The sequence below is a fragment of the Bombus fervidus genome, chromosome 2 (genome assembly GCF_041682495.2).
Source record: "Bombus fervidus isolate BK054 chromosome 2, iyBomFerv1, whole genome shotgun sequence".
NCBI classification, from domain to species: Eukaryota; Metazoa; Arthropoda; class Insecta; order Hymenoptera; family Apidae; genus Bombus; species Bombus fervidus.
This window is the reverse complement of record NC_091518.1, coordinates 7,116,382-7,139,152: the sequence shown is the minus strand read 5'-3', so window position 1 is coordinate 7,139,152 and position 22,771 is coordinate 7,116,382. Positions and strand designations below refer to the sequence as shown.

The window sequence follows — 22,771 nt, the reverse complement described above, 5'->3', positions numbered from 1 at the left end:
CCATATAACCAAAATTGAAACAATGCAAGCAAAAATACTCAGAACCATAGTAAACGCCCCATGGTACGTTAGAAACGAGGACATTCGGAAAGACCTGGGAATACCAACGGTCAAGGAGGAGATTAACAGACTCGCAAGTAGGTACAAAGAAAGAATAGCAACGCACCCGAACCGGCTGGTAGCAGAAACGATCAACACAACAAGCATTGAAAGAAGGCTAAAAAGGAAACACCCAACAGACCTCACAAAGGATATAACCTAGCAAACACGACGATGGTACCCCGCTGGGGGTAGCCACCCACATGCTATATTTTATTTTTGTTTTTCTTTTTTTATTCACTTCCACCTAGATATAATACTTTACCAAATGTCCTTCTGGACAAATTGTAAAATCCAAATAAATAAAAAAAAAAAAAAAAAATACTGACATACTACGGGCGACTAAGTCGCTCTGCGCAAGATGCCACTGAGCTATTACGGGCGATCATAATCGCTCTGCGTAAGATGCCGCGTATTGTACATCCTCAAGCCTTTTATTAACAATAAAATGGTGTAACAAGAGGGCAGTGTATATGTTGTCCTCTTTCCATAATGAAGAATTGGTTGACATGAAACGTCATCGTCGCACACAAAAAATTATTAAAAAAGCGAAGTGTGTTGTCGATTATAATCGATTGATGGGAACTGTGGAGCGAATCGCGATACCAGTGCTAGATTTGGGTTGTTGGCCTATGTGTAACACCATGTTTCGAAAAATACTACACGCAATACCATTATTAAAAGCTATTAGTATCGTACAATTATATTATATTATACATATTATCATATTCTGTAATGTTATTTGTTTCCAAATTTTAATTAAAAGTGAGTGTGTTAAGAAGTTGTAAATATTCCGTTTTGAAGAAAGCTTGTTTCTTCGAAAAACAGCGTCAGAGCACCTCGGTTTGCAGTGACGCGGAAAACGCGGCCGCTGACGATCTTTCTCGCGCATCGTGCACTGTTTTGGCGCGGCGGCTCGTTCAGCGGGAGATGCTGCCCGCAGTGAAAGGGATATTAGTGAAATTACAAGTCATAAAATCTGGCTTGTAGAATTTTGTTGCGAAATGTTTTTACAATTTTACAAACATCAAGTTAAATCACTAATATTATTACTGCACTTTACAAATGTCTATAACAAAACGATAAGGGGAGTATTGAAGATTTTAAGATCACTTTTGTAGCAGCGCATGAGTCAACGGAAGATTCGAATCGGGAGTGACCCACATTGTTGTGCCTTGGAGTGTCAACGTTGTTCTGCTTTGCTAGATTCAAAGATAAACGAACTTCGGACAAAATATTATCGCTGTTATTTGTAATCGTCAACCGGAGTTAATTCAAACATTGTATAATACCCACCGGTTGATACCAACAGACGAACGTGCTCTCTAGGACAATCAGCATAGCGAATCATTATAGCGAGAATATCATATAGAATTAATATATAATAATATATATTGTTAAGGTTATTTGATGTATGTGGAATTAAAGAAACGCGTGGGTAAATTGTAAGATATTGTAAGTATATATATATATTGTGAATATCAAAGTACAAAGTGTGGAATACAATGTAAGCTGGTCCAGATCCGCACGCTAGCAATGTTACCCTGAGACTAAAAGAACGACGAAGTCAACGTCGCACGTGTACCGCTTATGGTCTGCCATCGACGCATTCTTTTGTCTATGCGCTATCGATGGCCTCAGCGCTTGAGAAAACCGAAGACCAGATGTAGAGTTTTCTTAGAAGTGGCGATTACTTCAACATATATAATAGTATATAATAATTAATTAATAATAATAAGAATATAATATAGAATTAGTATAGCGAATCTTTATAGCGAGTCATACAGTCGAATAGCGAGTGAGAGTTGAACAGTAGTGTCGCGTCGGTACGAGATTATTTCACGTTCCGCACGTAAGGTGAGAGATTCGTACTCCAATTAGTAATAACAATTGATTTATTATAAAACTGGCAGAGTAACGGTACAGAATGTCACATTAACAGAACAGAAATAGGAATGGAATGTCGAGTGCTGACTTGGAAGGATTTTTATATCAAGGGTTTGGCTCCTGTGGAGGGGTTATCGCTGGATGCTGACACACAGGTATGCTGCTGCTGCTTAATTGTAGTTTTGATGGCTATGGTATGCGAACTGGTATGTAAAATATGATTATCCTATATTCCGAGTTCACCGTGACCGTAGCATTGAGCGAGCGACGATAACGACCGGCATACACTATCTTTGTACTTGTATTTAAAGTGATTTTGATATACGTTGATTATTACAATCTTATCACTCATCGCTTTAATAAACCAACACGTATAATAATCCACCTCACTTTTGTATAGACCTATACATTTTGTATATTCCCATTGAGCCATCCTTCTATTTTTTATAAAAACAATATTAAAACATATAAGTCGAAGACTAACTAATTTAGAAAATATTTTTGACTCATATCAATAATAAAATATTTTTGAATATTCTAAGTAGAACATTTTACAATTACAGAATCCAGCTCAGTTGAAACCGTAGATTGAATTTTATAATCGTTAGAAATGATTGGTTTATTTCACAAATTTTTGCAGTGTTTCATTAAAATGTTTTCAATTATCCATTGTGGAGGAGTTATAATAGACAAACAATCTTGCGAATTTCGTGTAGCTGACTTACCAGAGGAACTAAAAACCCACAAAATTATTTATATTTACATATCAATACAATTATTATTAACGTATTTCTAAAAAGAATTACAAAACTTAAAACACTTAACTCACGAAAATTTTGGCATAGAACTACATCAGAAATTGCAAACCTCTAATTTTTTCAGCTCCGATGAGATACCAGAACATTATTGATGCCTACGTAGGGCTTACAAGATATCAATATAATGTTATGCCTATTATTTGTATAATATCATTTACATAAAATAGGTATATGTAATATTTGTAATATTGTACTTTGTATTATTTTTATTTTATTTTATAATCAAAATCAAAAAAATTCGTAAAATTAGTGTTTTTACGTATGTAGACTTTTCTAACTGATTGCCTATACATATGTAACTCATATAAAATATAATATATAATAATACTAGCATTGAAATCTTGTAACCTGTAACTAATAAAATGCGAGAATATTAACTCGATTGGGCAAGAGGCTCCTTTCTTTTTTTCCGTGGAGGAAATCCGCACGGACAAAGAAAATAAAAAAGTAAGAGAAAGAGGAACTCGATAGAACTCCAACTTTATAAAGTTCGAGATTCCTTCGTTAAACGCTAAACCTTGACATTAGAAAGAATTAAGACCAAAAAGGCAATCTAGCTAGAATATTTTTTATTTTTTTTTTTTTTTTTGGAATGCAGTCGGCCAGTCGTGAATCGAATCCACAAAAAATCTAATTTCGACCCTGGGATTAGATTAGCGACAAGCGGAAGCTTTCGCCAACGGAAACCGCTCGAACGAGGTTATCGGCGACGATTACCGAAATTTCCCAATATCCCGTACAGACTGGCGTTTTTCCGCTCGCGTCACCATGACATCGATCGTAAAGAGCATCTTCCATAGTCGTGGGTCAGCATGCGAAAAAAACACGCACGCAGATCACTGGAGCGCGCCGCGAAGCTTATTTTCGAGAGAGAAATGGCCTGTGTCTGTAGTTTACCGTTCTACCGGCATTATTTTTACGGTGAAACGTACTGTACACGTGTACAGAGAATATCATGGGAGGGAAGAAATTGAGAAAAATGTTTTACATTTTCAACGTTATTGCATTACTTTCGGAGCAGGAAATCGGTGCTCCTCGTGTAACGTAGTTGAATACCTCCATAGGAATTTGGAACTTGATGCTTCCTTTGTAACGATCACAGCTTCCGTTCGACGATCATACTTTGCCATGTAATATTAAATAGGATCGTTCGTGGATCTTCCTTTTGATTTAGAGTTTGGTTCTAGTTACAGAATATTTTATTTGCCAAAATTACATGCAAATTACATAGGAAGACTACAGAAGAAAAACACAACAGATGTGGGTGTTTCACATGTTTTATCTTTCCTCGGGGCAGTAGTTTTAGAGTCCGATACGTTTTTAATTAATGTTACCAAAATTTTAATTTTATTAGATTTCGGAGGAGAATATGTATTTTCCCAACCTATTTATAATTTTAAGAATCTTATTCGTCGTAATATTAAAATATTGAAAATTATACTATTGAAGATGTTTAAATACAAAATAGCTAAAAATGAGAAAAACCTATTAGGTGTATACCAAAGATATAATTGTTAAAACAAATAATATTTTAACATCTTTAATATTTAAATACAAAATAGCTAAAAATGAGAAAAACCTATTAGATGTATACCAAAGATATAATTGTTAAAACAAATAATATTTTAATATTCCTTCTTAATCATAAAATGACATTAAAATAAAGAAACTAGAAAAACTGTATTGATCATGTATTTTCATATTATAAATTTTGTGTATCAAAGATTATTGACGAAAGATTAATACCTACTTTTTTCTATTATTATTAACAGTTAATGTCATATCAATCAGGCTTATTAGCGACAATTTGTAAGAAATACTTTGTATTACAAATATTTTTGTTTCGTTTATGAATTTTAACAAATCTTGTATTCCTTTAAGTTGTCTTTAAGAGAAAGCTTTAGTTTATATCTATGATAGAATATTTAAATTAAATTATAATTTGAATAGCTTCAGATTAACAATAAATAGTCTGTTATCATATAGAGACTGGGTATTTTTATAATAATTTCTTCAAAATTTTAGGATGACCAGTTCTAATCTTCGAAATATAGTATACAAACAACAAGGAACTAAGATATTTCGTCAACTCAATTCTAGATATATCAAGCAAATTAAATGAGCAATTCATCTTGTTTTGAGTAGACACATGATCTGTGTGCGTTATAATGCTTATGGAAAAGTTAGAGAAAGTAAACAAGATTCGCGCGAATGAGCTCTTCTTGATAAAGATAATCTAATCTGTTAACGTCAGACACTTTTATTTATCTCATAAAATAAATCTTCGAAATTACAGTTTCTATATTGCGAAAATAAGTAAGTTTAATCTTATTTGGAATGAAACTTTCGCGAAGGAGATAAAAAAGTATCGCTGCAAAAGTGACGTAGCTCGAAAGAAGTTATTTGAAAATTCCTTAAAAGTTTTTAGAATTCGCTACAAGAGAAATTCTTTAGAGTTCTGTAAGGTTATAAACAGAAAACAGGAATTTTGGAAATAGATTCTATTAAAATAAAATTTGTTTTATGAGCATTATTTTATTACTTTATTAGTTTTATCGATAAATTCAATAAACAAAACAATATGTCGTTACGTCGTTATGTTCAGAAACAATCCTCAACATCTTTAAACATGTATCGTTTAATTCTGTCACTTTATTTTTATTACTGATTTACTATTAATTCTGTATGCTTTGGTACAATTCATATATTGTTACTACAAATCGATCAAAGTGACCACGTACAGCACCATCGTTTCAAAAAATCTGAAAAAATTGTGAGTTAATAAACACGACAGGAAGCTACTATTGTAAAAATATGAGTGTTATCACTTGATAACTTCAATTAAAACTTTCTTAACTTTTTAAAAATAGATTTTCCACTCAAAAAATTTGGGAAAATTCTCAGATACGTAATACCGGCTATAGTATTTCAGATGTTTTGCATAATTCTTTATAGGATATTGTTGAAGTGGTCATCACTTCTAAGCAAGCACTGAAGCCATCGACAGCGTATAGACAAAAGACTGGGTCGAAGGCAGACCATAAACTGTAGACACGCGACGATGGACGAAGCGTCCTGTTTTGCGACCAAGTTTTCAGGACAGAAATAACAATTAAAAACAAGATCACACACAAGAACCGCTTCCCAGCGGCTTAAATCCAAAGAATTTAACACAAAGAAATAAAACACAAAAAATTGTAAAATTTTGCATGGCTACGTCGTACCGTCGCGTGTCGGTATTTTTTAACACATCTTATTATAATTCATAATTTATTGTGAATTACTTAAATGTAATAAAAAAAAAAAAAATTTGGTACAATAAATAAAAAAAAAAAAAAAAAACACGCGACGATGGCTTCAGGGTTTTCAGTCATAGGGTAGCACTGCTAGCGTGAGGATCTGGACCAGTTCAATTATATTCCGATTTGCATTTACTCTTCAGTATTTAAAATATATTTTCTACCTTACAATTTATCCACGCGTTCCTTTGTTCACATACATCTAATAGCCTCAACAGATATGAAACATTAACTGTAACATTAAACAGAAATGAAGCATTAACTGTAAATTATGTTTAGGCCAATAACTAACTTTGATAATAGTGGGCTAAAACTTTGACAAAATGGTTTTTCTAGGAAACTCTTTCGAGTGATGTATCACATGTTTAATTTGATTTAGGGGCGCTTTTATCATGTTTATTCGGCTATAGCCTTTAAAGATACTCGAACATGATTTTATATTTTTGGTATTTCTTTGAAATCGCCATTAATGTGATATAAGCTTCTTTCACGAATATTATGTAATCAGTCAAAATTTGCGTGTTGCAAATGTTGGATATTTATCGGATATTTAGCAGGAGAGAATACGTGAAATTTGTATGATCAATTCATAGTTTTGTTAATAGTACTTAATGTTTTCTATCAAGCGATAAAGCTAGACCAACGGGACTATTTCTAATTGTTAATATCATAATTCATGTTATCATGTTGGTACAATTCATACATTGTTATACTACACTAATACACTAATACACTCGCATTTAACTTAACTATTTGCTGTAATGTTACTTAACGAACAAATCAAAAACTCAAAGAAGCGCTATCAACGAGTATGCGGTAAACAATCAATGTCGGAAAGTGCATCGAGGTAATCGAATCAAACGAGCAATCTTCGCTATTCTTTATTGAACGAATCGCATTAACTTATTACTAAATATGCCTACAGCGGGATTTAGTGTGGGAAAAGTCAATACAGAATCACAATTCTACGTGTACTTACCGTAGTGCGTTCGGCAAATTGCAAATTCGCAGATATGCCTCGTCGTTGCAGATTGCATTCCGTTAGTCTCTATGGAAATGCGTGTTTTCCATGCATATTGAGCACTGAAATATGATCGAATGGATATGTTGCAAATTAAGAGCTGCACGCACGTCGAGTAAGAATTGAAAGAAAATTTGATTTTACGAACGTCGTGGTCGTATTATGATTTCCTGAATTCTCGTTAGATTTCTCTTTCTCTTTTCTTTTTCCCCCTTTTCTATGCATCTTTTTTTATTTCAAAGTTGTGTCGTTAAATTGCATATTTAAATTGTATATTTTTAGAATAATATACGAACATATTGTTTTGATATAATCAATATAAGATTACACTGTTTACTGGATCCACCAACGAGTTTCTAACGAACTCTTTAAAAGTGATCACGTCAAATACTGTAGTTTATACATAAAAATTGTATACATGGAAGAAATGTATGCGCATTAATATTTTACTTTACCTTCTTAATGCATTTCATTAGATCCACGTAACTGTATTATTTTCCTTTCTTATTATCAAATTTGAAAGCAATTGATCTATTTATAACAATTTTTAATTTCTAGTTTTTAAATCAAATGGCATTTCAGAATACTTACAAAATATTTGCATAAATCATGCTTTTAAGCATTAATTTATATACTGGAATACTTGGAACTTTTAGGATATTCAGAATGTTCAGAATTTATTTTAATAAGTATATTTAGTCTTTTTTATTTACATCCCCACGTTATATTCTTGGACATTTCCAGAATGTTTTCCGTATTTGCAAAAATAATGCATTTAAGAGTTAGCCTAGATATTGAAATTTTACCATAATACGAAAACTTAGTCTTCTTTATTTTTTTACAGTATGTTCGTTGGTTTTTCTAAATAAAGACTGCGTACTGGTATAAGGAAAACTGGAAGTATCAATTACAACGTAAAAGTATTTGAACAAATTAAAATAAACTTCCGCTTTCCACACCAACGCTTTTTATCAGGTTATTTTTTTAACTCGAACACCCGTCCTCGAATTAAACTCAAGTTTTAAATAAAGTTTGTTTGATTGCCTTCTTCTAATTAAATATTCTCAGAAGGCACCTTTTGACAAACTAAATTATTTAAACGTCTACTTTTATTATATTCTTACATACAAACGGAAAGCTACTTCAAATTTAAACAAACAAATATTTTCTCTTAATTCTAGAAAATGCTTTCGTCATAATACAAGCTCAACTTTTTTCTTGTTGTATCTTTTATAAAATATTCTTTGGTATCAATGTACTTCTTTCGCTTTGAATTTTTGTAGAATTTCACCATACGAATTAAACTTTGATTTTCTTCTATCTGTAGTCGACGTTCATACCGAAGAAATTAAAATTGTGTTTCTAACATATTTTTAGCATGTTTCTAACAAATATAAGTCGATCAATTAATTATACCCTTAATTATACACTTTCAATTTTATGCGACATTTGTCCGTATTAAAATTTTAAGTAACATTTCTAACAATTTATTATGGTTTACATGTAACATATGAAAATTCTATTTATAATAAAATTTAATATGTATGTAAACTCCCTAGAGTTCACGTGGGACTCTTTTTGTTTTACGGGTAACACGACGTTCTTTGTTTCACGGACAGAGCGACCCTCTTATGTTTTACGGACAACCATTTTTGAGAAGCACGCATTTTCCCAAACGGACGGACAGAGAGTAACATTAGAGGCAGACAATTTAAAATTTATTTAAAATTTTGAAGACTGACGGAGAAAGATCGGTAGCTCAGGGCGTTGAAAATCGATTCTCGATTTTCAAGTAAACATTGTACAAAACTTGTTATTTCTTGTTTATGTAATTTATTGTTATTTATTGTTATAGACGCATATCAATTGTTGTTTATTTTTGTATTTTATCTAATTACGTTCATAATAAAAAACTCGATTTTCAGACTTCAGAATCGATCCCTGAATTATCCCAAGATTTACGATATCAACTTCTTCCTATTAACTTTTTATTAACTAAGTTATGGTTTCCATAGATGAATAGTACTGAACAATAATTATGTATTTTAGAAACTTGTACAGCAATTGGTAAACAAAAAATCACACATTTATATGATACTTGTATTCATTTGTATTTACACATGCAATGAAGGGCAAACTTATGACAACTTTGGAATAATAACTTTCAGATCAAGTCTCTGGTATTTTTGATGTTGGTTGATAAATAATTTTGTATACAAACGTCGATATTTTTGACACAAAGTGTAGTCTTTGAGATTATTTGGTATTTTGTGTTCTATTAAATTACTGTGTTTACTGTGTATTAATTTAACACTGATTAAATCAATGTAACTTCGAAAATTCTCTAAATCGTAATAATAAAATTCAAACTCAAATTTCTTTCAAAAACCAGTGTGGTCTTTGGCGGAGAATTAAACTTGAACGAAGGCTCGTACGGACACGTCCAATAGTCGAGTGCCGAGTAGTCACTCGAATGTTAAATGGTTTAGTGCGTAGAAAATGTCTGAATAGTATAGTTGAGCTTTTAAACTCTCGAGAGATGAGCAAACAATGTTATTGTGCGATACTAGATAGTGCCCAGAAATGTGGATTTTTCTTACATCTTATACCGAGACACGTATATATCCTGAAATGCTCCTTATTTTATTATTTATTGTAAAATATATAGCTGTATATACATTATTATACAAGAAAATCATCAGCGCCCGTATAACGATATTAATTTTCATGAGAATATATCGAGATGCGTTTCATCCTATATGCGTACACAATTTTAATAATTCCCTTCGATGTGGCAACTGATCGCAGTTAAAATTTGCATTTTTAAAACCTATAATATTTAGCGATTATAGGAGTGCAAATCATTTTTCGAGCAATTTCAGACATTTTTGGAAATGAATCGAAAACAAAACTTCTGGTAATTATTTAGAAAGCTGCTACCGAATTTCAATGATTTTCAAAAGTATTGTAGCATTCAACATTTTGAATAATTTTTTTATTGGTTTTTTAAAACCAAAACCTTTTTTGGTTTTCGAAATATTTGCAAAAAGCAGTCGGCACCACATAGCGAATTCTGCCTACGCATACTATGTATGTAGCTGTGACATAGTCGTAAACATAGTCGACACGTTCGCCGTTTGACGATCTGTTTACATCCATCAGCTGTGAATCTTTTTATGTTTGTACCATACTTTACAAATCTCGATAAACATTCACAACAGTACGTGCGGGATTACAGGCAATATTTTCAAAAACCTGTTTTAACAACAGCATGATTTTCGTAGTCGAGTAAGTTGGATTCCCATAGTTGGATTCCATAGGTCCAAATTGGTTTTAATATCGCCTTGTATAATGTAATTTTACTTTGCTTTTAGCTGTTTTGATTTATTTAAGATATGTTGTTTCCATGTCAAGCTTCTGTCCCGAATCATGCCCAGATATCTGACTGACTCTTTATCTGGAATAGGTATATTGTTTATCGTCACCTGTGGGCAGGTTTGTTTTTGTATCGTGAAGGTTACATGACTGGACTTGTTTTCATTGACTTTGAACCATTCTTGGAACCATTCTTCCATAGAGTCGACGCCTCGCTGAAGAGTTAAGGAGGCAATAATCGGGTCTGAGTGGGATGGTAATAAAGCTGTGTCATCATCAAATGTCACATTGGTTATGTTTGTTAAAGTTGGTAGATCGACAGTATAGATGGTGAACAGCAAAGGTCCGAGTACACTGCCTTGGGGTATGCCAGCTTCTATTGGCAATGTTGCGGTTATAGCGTTTAAGTATTTAATCATAAACAGTCTATTGGTTAGATATGATTTTAGGATAGAGTAGTAGATGTGTGGTAGGATTTTCTTTAGTTTTAACTATGAAAATACCAAGATTTATGGCGGATCCTTATCCTTAGCCTTATTGAGGGTATGCAGTAAGGATGTATAGACATCCGGCTGCCATCTTGCCCGCAGTGTGTGACCTGGTTTAAGTAGAGAGTCATCGGACGTAACAACCTCCCTACCAGTGATAACGTTTCGATGTGGGGTAAAGGGTTGGCCGCTTGTTGTCAAACCCGTGCAGATGTTGCACGACGTCTTCGATAGCGGCGGTGAATACCTGTCGGTACGATGCAGGCGTTCAACGCACGATTGCCGCGGTGTCGTAGTCCTCCGTTCTTCTTCGGTATGACGTGCAGAGGTGATGGCCATGGACTTTTCATTGGCCGCGTCACTCCTTGCTCGGCCATCGTCTCGAATCCCGCCTTTACCTGCTTGTGTCGATCGGAGGCGAGGCGTCGAGGTTCGCTGAAGACGGAAGAACCGGATGTGGTTTTTGATATGATGTACCACGCTGTGTCGTATTTTGTCTCTACCGAACGAGTGGACGAGTCGCGTCCGACAATTCGGCGAGAAGTCGGTGATACGTCGACCTACCGATGATCGTTTTGCTCGATACAATCTCAGTCGTAGTCGTGTATCGCGTTGTCGATAGGTTGCTGGTTTTGTCGCTGTGGCGTCGATTTCGAAGGTCGACAAGTAATTCATAGTGGCTTAAGAAGTCCATGCCGATGGTAAGCGTGTTAACGCCGTTTCGTGTTCGTCGTAGTGGTAGGTCCCGTTTCCACACTCTCATGGAGTCTGCCGAGTCTGCCAGTCTTCTTATCAGCTCCTTTTTAAGGTATTCATACTGCCCCGTCTCCGGCGGGTCGAACAATATGCCCCGGACTAATTACACATGCTGCGCTGTAATAGTTGTGACGGCAGTGTGGAATTTGTCCTGTCGCTAGTAATGCGAGCAACTTCGAATCACGACTCTAGCATCAAGAACCATAGCGCGACGTCGTGTGGCGAGAACGGCGGTACGTGGAGTGGTGTGTTCACCGCATCTGCTCGATCTTGCTCGATCGTCGCACGGTCGGCTCCGCTTGTACTCGTCATACCGTTGTAACACGTTCACTTTGAAATCACGTCGGGATCATTAATTTGTGCTGAACGATGGCACGTGTTATTGGTTAAAGTAATAAGGAGACGAGTTAATTCAATTAACTATATTTAAGCGTTGCTCGCTTGATGATATTCCTTATGAGATTGCGTGATACTGTGATACTAATACTAATTGTTATAGCGATTCGCTAGTCTAATTTGTTACACTTATTCGCTTGACTGACTTACTGACTGACTCGATGACTCGATACCGATATTAGTTCATGCGACTGACTGTGTCTGGAGGACACGGTCGTCTATTTATACTGGTCGAGGGGGGTACCGTAAGGTTTGAACTTGTCGCAGGTTGTAGCAGCAGCGAAATTGCTTTGTCCAGAGTTTGTTTACTACATTATGCGAGTCGTACAGTGTTAATCCTCTGTAGCAAAACAACTACGTGAGGTAACTTCGTATGGAAACGTCCTAAGACGCATATGCCGCTACAATATCAATTATTCATTTTAACATAGCCAACTGTAGAAATAAAAGTGAATTATTATTAATATAATATTATTAATAAATTATTATTCTTCAATAGAATAGGATACTTTGTAATTTCGCCCACATCCATAGATATATACGATTCATTCCACGATTATCTAAGAAATTCAGGAATGTGGTATCCATAGGTATATGGGACTTCTGTTACTTTATTAGTTGTATTTTTACATTTATTTTTTACTGATACTCGAGGGGTGTTGCGCATGTGGCAAGCTACTAATGTACTCTGACAGGTTTAGAGCCAAGTCTGGTGAGTAAGCCGCGTGCGAAAGTATTTCCCAACTGAACGCTTCAATCGTTTCCTTGACCGGTTTTGTTGTATGCGATGGTGCATTATCATGAAGCAAAATTACTTTGTGTTGCCTTTTTTGATATTCTGGTCGTTTTTCACGCAAAGCTTGATTCAAATCGATCATTTGTTGTCGGTAGCGCTCAGTATTAACGGTTTCGCCAGGTTTTAACAGCTCATAATAGATCATACCCTTCTGATCCCACCAAACACAGAGCATTGTCTTCCGTCCATAGCGATTTGGTCTTGTAGTCGATGACGGTGGTTCGCCTGGAGCTACCCATGATCTTTTACGCTTAGGATTCTCAAAATATATCCACTTTTTATCGCCAGTTACAATTCAGTGGAGAAATGACTTTCTTTTGTATCTGGCGAGCAGCATTTCGCAAGTGGTTTTTCGGTTTTCCTGCTATCTTTCATTCGGTTCATGTGGAACCCATTTTCCCACCTTCTGGATCTTTCCCATGGCTTTCAAACGTATGGAGATGGCTTCTCGTGTCACGTGTAATTGATCAGCGAGTTGTTGCGTTTGAGCGTCATCCTCATCCAACAATGCTTGCAATTTTCTGTCTTGAAACTTTTTCGGTGGTCTTCCACGTTCTTCGTTCCCCACGTCAAAATTGCCACTTCTGAATTTTTTAAACCACTCAAAGCACTGTGATTTACCAAGAGCATGCTCACCGTAAGCTTCGACAAGCATTCGATGCGATTCTGCAGCAGTTTTCTTCAAATGGTAACAGAAAATCAATGCTGTCCGCAAATCGTAGTTTCCAGGCACAAAATTCGACATGTTCAACGCTATTACAAACTATGCTGTTGTATGAAACTTGTATTGTTCTGAGTCGAAAATGTTTGTGAGATGTGAACAAAGACTTTTGGCATCAACGACGCAGTTTAGTGGCAACTACAGTATCAGCTAGGGCCATCTCTAGGCAAATTCCGGTTTCATAGTTACAGACCTGATAAATATATATGAACGTACTCCCTACCATAGCTTCTGCTATTGTATTGTAACACTATAAGAGTGAGACACTCACATCTTTATTTATTTCAGTATATTTTTCTATTACAAATTCATCCACTCGTTCTTATATCAGCCAATCTCAACAATTTTTAAAGAATCTTATATTGTATTTGCTACATAATGGTTTTATAAATTTTTCAAGAAATATCCACAAGTCTTACGAAAACGTTTAATTTATCATAAATATCGTCACGTTGTTATTTTTCTTTTATCTTTGGTTGTATAACTCTATGAAACGAGTTTGAAATTTACGAGGAAAGATCGACTAGTCTGATTAACGCAGTTGCAAGCAATAAATCGCGTTTGGGGACGTTACATTTAATGTATGATACTGCTGCGATTGTTCGAACGGTGACGATCTTCGACCTTATAGCAATGCGACAACGTTCATACATTATTCGATGTGTTAACCTGAAAGAGATTCATGTAACATATTTGAAAGATTTAAAGATTAAATTAAGTACAATGTAACCATAAAATAGACTTCTAGTGCAAAGTTTGTATTGTGGCAAAAGAAAACATAGAGGGTAATAAAACGATCTAAAGAATTTCAAATAGAAAAGTAACAATGCAAAACTATAATTTTAGTTAAATTAAACTAGTAAATTTAGTTAATTTTTTAACTTATAATAAAATATAATTTTTAGAAATATACAATCCAATCTTTTATTTACATAGACGCAACGTAATCTATATAAAAAATAATATTGACATTTTTTCGTATCATTTATCTTTTGACAGCTATTTCAAAGACAAAAATTTGTTAGCATCTTGTACATATATGTATATATTTACAGTAACTCACACTTCTTTTGTTTAAAATAGCGATTAGCTGATTTTCTTTTATTTAGCATACTTCGTAGGTCAAAGTTCGAAGAGTTATCGAATTTTACAAAAATTCCTTCAATTAAGTAGTGATAAATAATTCCACCAGTGAAGTTTTATCTTATGTTCCTTTATCTTATCGTATTCCTCTAATTTATTTCCAACCGATTTTCACTTACACTATAATTTCGATCCCTTGCACTTTCGTTAAAGAAATTATAATGGTGGAAAAAGTATAATTTATAAAAATGTTCTAATGGTAAAAGGTTAAAATATTACAATGCAAATTTAACTAAAATTTGAAGTTATTGAATTATGAAGTAATCTCATTCTCGTTTATTGTACAATGAAGGTATGAGTAGGTAATTAAATAAAAAAGAAAAATTATTCAGTTAAGAATATCCAATTTGTACCTGTATGATTTATGGCTGAGATTATGTTTTCTTACTAAGGACATAAATACGTAGGTAGAACGGAAGATAGTGTTGCTTTTAATCTGCTACTGAATCTAAATCTTCTTCTTGATACTAATTTATTGCAAAGAATATAGCAAGTGAGAAATTGTGAGAAAACGAAGTATAATTTTAGATCTAACGTGAAATTATTTATTAATTTTTGTTATGATTTAAAAACAAATGATTAGTAATAATATTTTCCGCCCTTTAATGTTATAAAAATTAATTGCAGGATTTTTTGCAAGGCTGAAATGCACAAAAATTTTAATGTTGAAATTAATTCCCCTAAACAAGATTATACATATACGTTTGGGGGAAGAAGTGAAAATACAAATAAAAGAACAAAGCAACTAGATTTTTCACGAAGACAAATCTATTTAGAAAAAGGACATTTTTATTAAAACGAAATTTCTAGTGAATAGTTTAACGATAGAGGTGTTTATTATATATAGAAAGGAAAATTTTATACTTTTATGAACAAAACGTATTATTATGTTCAAAAAGTCAAAGTATCTTGAATTATGTACTTTTTATAAACTCGAGTTTATTATGATATTTTTTTTATAAAATCGAGTGACTTCTCTTCTTTTTTCAGACATATTACACCGGAAGTTACTGCTAATTCTGAATTCTGAACTGTTAGGATTACTTATGCACGCATGATTAGTTTTCAAAGTCAATATATCTTTTTCGATACTTCAGATGCTATTTTGTACGTACAGCACATGTTACGGCATTGACGCGAAGAGAAGTTGCTCCAAACTTTTATTGAAAATCGAAGCTTTGTAAGTATTAAAAAAACATACCAGCGAAAAAGATATTCAATTTCTGGAAATTGTCCAAATCTTTCAATTTCATTGAAAATCCCAAGTTTATATTAGAAAAGTAAATTTCAGGTGTTGAAATTCTGTTCAAAGATTTGGATGAAACTGGTGGTTTTATACCAGAGCAAAAGAATAGTAGAAGAAATAATCGATTTTAAATTGGAATATGATTGCGACAAAATAAATTCCAGGAATTGATGAAAGCTTTGAATTTGTAATTTTGATCGAAATCGTGATTTTGCATTAAGAAAATAAAATAGCAGAAGAAATATTCGATTTCGAGATATGCCAAAAATTTTTTTTTTTATTATTTAGTTTATACTTTACAATTTGTCCAGCTGGACATTTGGTAAATTCCAAGAATTTAACGCAACTTCCCTACGCACATTTATTTAATTTATATAACGTACATTTCCTTCCTATTCAAATTAATTCTATTTCATTTATTAAATATGCTTAATTACTATTTCCTATTAAATCACTCAAAATAATTAAAAATTAGCAAAAGAAAGGAAAACAGACGAAAGATAGTAATTTAGGAAACTTTATTGCATATTTTTAACTATATTCAGAATCACATAAATAACATTTACATCACCTAATTTACATTGCAATATGGAATAATGAAAACATTGTACAAGAAAAGTAAGGAAAGTTATAAAGTAAGTTGCATTAGCAATTATAATACAGAAACCCTGTAAACAAGAAACATAACAAATATATTAATAAACATGCCCATTATAGGTATAAGAATAGAAATCCTCTTAAGCCACAATAATAACAGAATAAGTAATTTGAACTGTCCTGCGCAATTAAATTAATATTATCAGTGAAATTTTACAAATTGCAAATTATTTGCCACTTATTGATATTAATACATTATCTTGTATAGTAACTTTTTAAACGGATCACACAGTTTCAACAATGATAAAACTCAACGTATGATTCCAACTAAGAATACGCTTCGCTCGTAATGTTTGTGCATTTATAGAAAATTTAAAGATACAAAAATACGCAGAACGTATCAAATATACAAAAGTGCATAAAATGTCCAAAGTACAGTACACTTTTTATAATATATGGTGAACGAAACAAATTTCTACTTAGATTCTATTTCTTTATTTATATTTATAAAGATATGAATTTGCAAAAACATTCACAGTCCACTGATAACCTATTATAATAATTAATGCGAGTATAAATAACCAACTAAAAAAAAAAAAGAAAATAATTTGTCATATGTTCATTAGAACATATAATATGAATACACATAAAGTAAAAATAATAATAAAACGCGTTAAGTTGGAACATTAACGTGGAAAGTTACCGTGCACACCATAACAGCAAGCAAATATTCCAATATAAGGTAGGGGTGAAACCCAATAGTACAAGTAATGAATGGACATATTGATTCATTTGATGGTGGGTTCTCATTTGGATAGCAATAGTACGTTACACGATAGAACTGGTGGACAGCACTTGCAGTGCATTCGGTTGCGGTATGATCAGCCCACTTGGTAATACGAAATATACATGTATATTATTGTACATGTGTATTCGACGCAACGGTCCAGTGCATATTTCTCGTATTAGCTTTATCCACGCATGGCCATGCACTACAAGTGACATTAGTGCATCTTGTCTTCCGCAAAATTACTATAATACGCGCGAAATATCTGAATTTCACTGCGAATTTCTACCACGTAGCGTAAAATTTAGCATGTACCGCGTGAAATCGTGGAAAATGCGTGAAATCGAGACAAAAAGATGTATAAATGAATGTCAGATTTTATTTCGATTAAATTGTTAAAGCGGTTATTAGAACTCGGTTTTTATTCCTATTCGAGCATATTGTTTATTGTTTACCATTTAATTACTTATAAATTTCGCATTTGATGTTTATATCGTAAAATATTTCATTGATCGTTTATCATTCATTTACCATTCATCATTTATAAATTTTATATTATAATGATATTATAAAATATTTTCTTACCGTTTATAAAGTTATTACGTTTTTAAAGGGCGATTAAAAAAATTGTATATTTAAAATATAAAAATAATTGATACAAAGTAACAATAATGAATTGTTTTGTCACTTATATTTGCATAATAATACAGTATTATATAAATTCCAGTTATGTATAAATCCCATTATGTTATTGTTATCAAAAGTTACTGTAGAATTCCATAAACTGAAATACTATCTATTCGAGTATATTATTTTAAAACTTACATTCAGAGTTTTATTTTATTATTTTCTTAGTCACAATATGTACTTTAAATAAAGATAAGTAACTTCTATAATATATTGAAGAAAACGTTTAAGTATCTGATAATAAAAAGAAATTCAGTTATAACAAAGGTATTACATATAGACATTAATGCATCCTCACAAACTAGCGTTTAAGACTATATTAATCTGAATAGTATATTTCATACACAGTATTTTATATACAGCAAATTCTTAAAATAAAGATATAGTATGATAGATATAAAAATACAATAACAATAATTTAAACTCCTAATTTTCTAAATTTCTCAGATTTATATTTCGACATTTACAAATTTTTAATTCTTTCATTTCTTGCAATATGAGAGATAGTTCTTGCGAGATATCCTCGACTACCTCAAAGTGCAACTTGATGCAATCGATTCTCTTTGAAGCGTAAGGATGGTTCGGAAAAAAGACAGGATAAGCGCATAGCTTGTAGAAGAATTGCCTGTTTGTTTGTTGAAGTTCTATTACAGATTGATGGTAGAACTAATGGTTAAAGTTAGGCAAATGGCTGAGGGTGGACACTCGAATTTCTTGATTTAGTATTTTCAAGAGAGAGAAAGAGAGAGAGGGAGAGAGAGGGAGAGATGGAAAGAATGAATAATTGGCGAATGCATGTTCCGAGAAGGAAAAAAGTCACGTATCAGGCAGTGATAAGCCTTGAGCTGACTGGGCGCAACATCAGAGTATTCGATTAACAGTTCGCAGGTGATAAGGTAATAAAGCGCGTCGAGTTTAAAGAAAAAAAAATATGCTATATTTACAAAAATTCCGCGTCATTGGGTTTTCCTTAGTTACAAACGGTCATCGATTATTTAAACTATCTCTAAAGATTCGATGGCTCTATAGTTCTGTTGTTGCGCTGCACAGAAATCCTTGAATATCGAATCATAAATTTTTCAAAATGTGAGTCGCGAGCTAATTTTAGGTAGAATTAAATATTAAAATATAAGATTAGTTTGTATGTCCATTAGATGAGTTTTTCCGATCGGGAACCGTCGGATAAATAACTCAATAACTCAATAACTCAAAGTCGAGTTACAAATCAACTCTCGACGACGACCACGCTTCGCGTAATTTTCGAGCGGGACGCTAAAAATTAGTTTTCGAAGATGGTCTCGGTCTATAAAAGTTTGAGAAGACTCATACAACATTTTTCAAAATCATGTCCAAATATTTACGAATCTTGACCTCAAATCTTCCGCTCTTTAACAATTTATAATCAATTTTCTCACATCGAAATTCACTAACATTCGTAACATCCCTGTAACATCTAGTTGGGAAACAGAGTTTTTAACGTTTTAATATCTCGCGCTATGGTTTATCCCTTTCACAGCGAAATTTTCCGTCAATCAACAGAATTTCACTCGGCTTCACTCCCAGAGGTGCGAATAGAGAAATCGCGTGATACAACACGATGCTCTTTTTTGCAAAATTCCTGGTGCAGAACTTGTACGGGCATCTGTTGTGTATCTGTTTGGAAATGAACAACAATGAAAGGCGTAAAACATCGCGACGTAGTTTTATGTTCGCGAGTATGGTCGTACAACGACGACAAAGAGTCACGAGACTGCGAATAATTCGTGGACCAGACTTATTTGCGGGATAAAATAAGCGCCGTTCCGCGAGACGGGATACAAACGACGATAAAGCAGGATTTACAGGGAAATAGCTGTCGAACAGCGGTTTTTCACGCTAGAAAAGATTAAACGATCTTGTTGCAACGTTCTTCTTCGGCGGTCACGTCCTGACAGGCGTATTCTTGTCAGCCATTGTGAAAGAAGAGTAGCAAACTGAATCCGGATCGTTTCAGCTTCGAATTATAGGCTGTTGGAAGTTTGCTTTGCTTCGAATTATTTTGTACTTTTTGCGATCAAACGTGCTGTTTAATCACGTTGAAGATAAATTTGTGTGTATCATGCTCATTAGAAGGGCTAGACGGTTGGGAAAAGTTTGGACAAGTATGTACAATAGTTCACAAAACTACTGAACACTTGTATTTCGTATGTATGTTATAAATACTATACGTGTATTATACGAAACATTTTGCAATTTAACTAGAACTACAATAACAACTATCGTAATCGTATTTCTAATATTTGATAAACTGTAATATTTGTGGGCGTTAGAAATTATTTATTGCGAGCATACATTTTGCTGATTATCAAAATATTTGAACTGTATGTTATTCTTTGTATTAGTAAGCCTCAATAATTTTACTAAGAACATCTTTAACACTAATTGAATAGTATTTAAGATCATGTTGATTAATATTCCAATGTTGTTATATTAACTTTCTATCAAGTTTACATTTACAATATGCGTCTTGTAACTTTTATACATAGTCTCGAATTAGTTTTAAATTTTATTTACCTTGTTGCAGTGCTAATGAAATTTCAAAATGTTTCGTATAATGTAGATACTATATACATGCATAAAAATTGTCTATATATTCGAATACTTTTGTGCTGGGTATAGTTTATTGGAAAAATGTATAAGATTAACGATTTGCAAACTAAATAACATAAATGTAGTATAAAACTTAAGAAACTTAAAGAAACGTAGGGACATTTGTAGAAAAAGGAAAATGTTTCATTTCAATGAAATTAAAATATTATGAATTAACACAAGCGATATACAAAACAGTCACGTACAGTACAAAAAATACATACAATTTTTTCTTTTCGTATCTTTGCAATCACGTCAACACGTTGACTTCAATTTACTTGATTATTATTGGCATGCAAATGGAATTAAATTAGTGAATAAATATTTATTAAAAAATTATAACCAGAGACGATTTTATTGTACTCACCGAGCAACTAAAGGATCAGTCTTGTGAATTAACATATTATTTGTATGACACTATTAAAGATTGACTTCAAGATGATTTTTCAAACAAACTTTGCAATATATAATTTATTACATAATCTCAAATATTGTTGAAACGGCAAAAATCTATGATTAAAAGCCTTAGAATTAATTTCTAAGAAACCAACATTACCAGGTATGTAAATATGAAACCGGAATTTTTGTATAGAAAATACACGTATATTGTAGGAAAATGATTAAAAATATTTTATTCGAAGTATTGCCCATCGCTAGCTATACATTTTTCCCACCTGTCTGGCAATTGGTGGATGCCACGCCAAAAAAACTGTTGCTCTTTTGAGGCAAACCAGTCATCGAGCCATTTTCGTACATTTTCGTAAGAAGTGAAGTGCTGGTCAGAAAGTGCGTGTCCCATCGATGCAAATAAATAGTAATCGGACGGAGCCAAGTCTGATGAGTAAGCCGCGTGCGAAAGTATTTCCCAACTGAACGCTTCAATCGTTTCCTTGACCGGTTTTGCTGCATGCGATGGTGCATTATCATGAAGCATAATTACTTTGTGTTGCCTTTTTTGACATTCTGGTCGTTTTTCACGCAAAGCTTGATTCAAATCGATCATTTGTTGCCGGTTTCGCCAGGTTTTAACAGCTCATAATAGATCATACCCTTTTGATCCCACCAAACACAGAGCATCGTCTTCCGTCCATAGCGATTTGGTCTTGTAGTCGATGTCGGTGGTTCGCCTGGCGCTACCCATGATCTTTTACGCTTAGGATTCTCAAAATATATTCACTTTTCATCGCCAGTCACAATTCGGTGAAGAAATGACTTTCTTTTGTATCTGGCGAACAGCATTTCGCAAGTGGTTTTTCGGTTTTCCTGCTATCTTTCATTCGGTTCATGTGGAACCCATTTTCCCACCTTCTGGATCTTTCCCATGGCTTTCAAACGTATGGAGACGGCTTCTCGTGTCACATTTAATCGATCAGCGAGTTGTTGTTGCGTTTGAGCGTCATCCTCATCCAACGATGCTTGCAATTCTCTGTCTTGAAACCTTTTCGGTGGTCTTCCACGTTCTTCGTTCCTCGCGTCAAAATTGCCACTTCTGAATTTTTTAAACCACTCAAAGCACTGTGATTTACCAAGAGCATGCTCACTGTAAGCTTCGACAAGCATTCGATGCGATTCTGCAGCAGTTTTCTTCAAATGGTAACAGAAAATCAATGCTGTTCGCAAATCGTAGTTTCCAGGCACAAAATTCGACATGTTCAACGCTATTACAAACTATGCTGTTGTATGAAACTTGTATTGTTCTGAGTCGAAAATGTTTGTGAGATGTGAACAAAGACTTTTGGCATCAACGATGCAGTTTAGTGGTAACTACATTATCAGCTAGGGCCATCTCTAGGCAAATTCCGGTTTCATAGTTACAGACCTGATAAATAATTATGAGGATGAAATAGGGTATTTTTCAAAATTAAGAGTCAAAACCGGTAGTTTTTCCATATTAAAGTAGTAGTTCTTCTAAAGATTACAGTTTTCTACAAAGAATAAAATTATATTCACAATGAAAAATGAATTTAAAATTAAGTTGCTGTACATCATAAGACTGCAACTCGCAAAAATATTTTTCCTTCTGCTCG

General features: G+C 33.4%; 1 protein-coding gene across 3 annotated transcripts in view; it reads left to right on the top strand.

The window, feature by feature from the left end:
• Positions 1–22,771, top strand: part of LOC139998162 (uncharacterized) — a 400,650-nt gene that overhangs the window by 347,377 nt on the left and 30,502 nt on the right. The gene's annotated exons all lie outside the window — the stretch shown is intronic.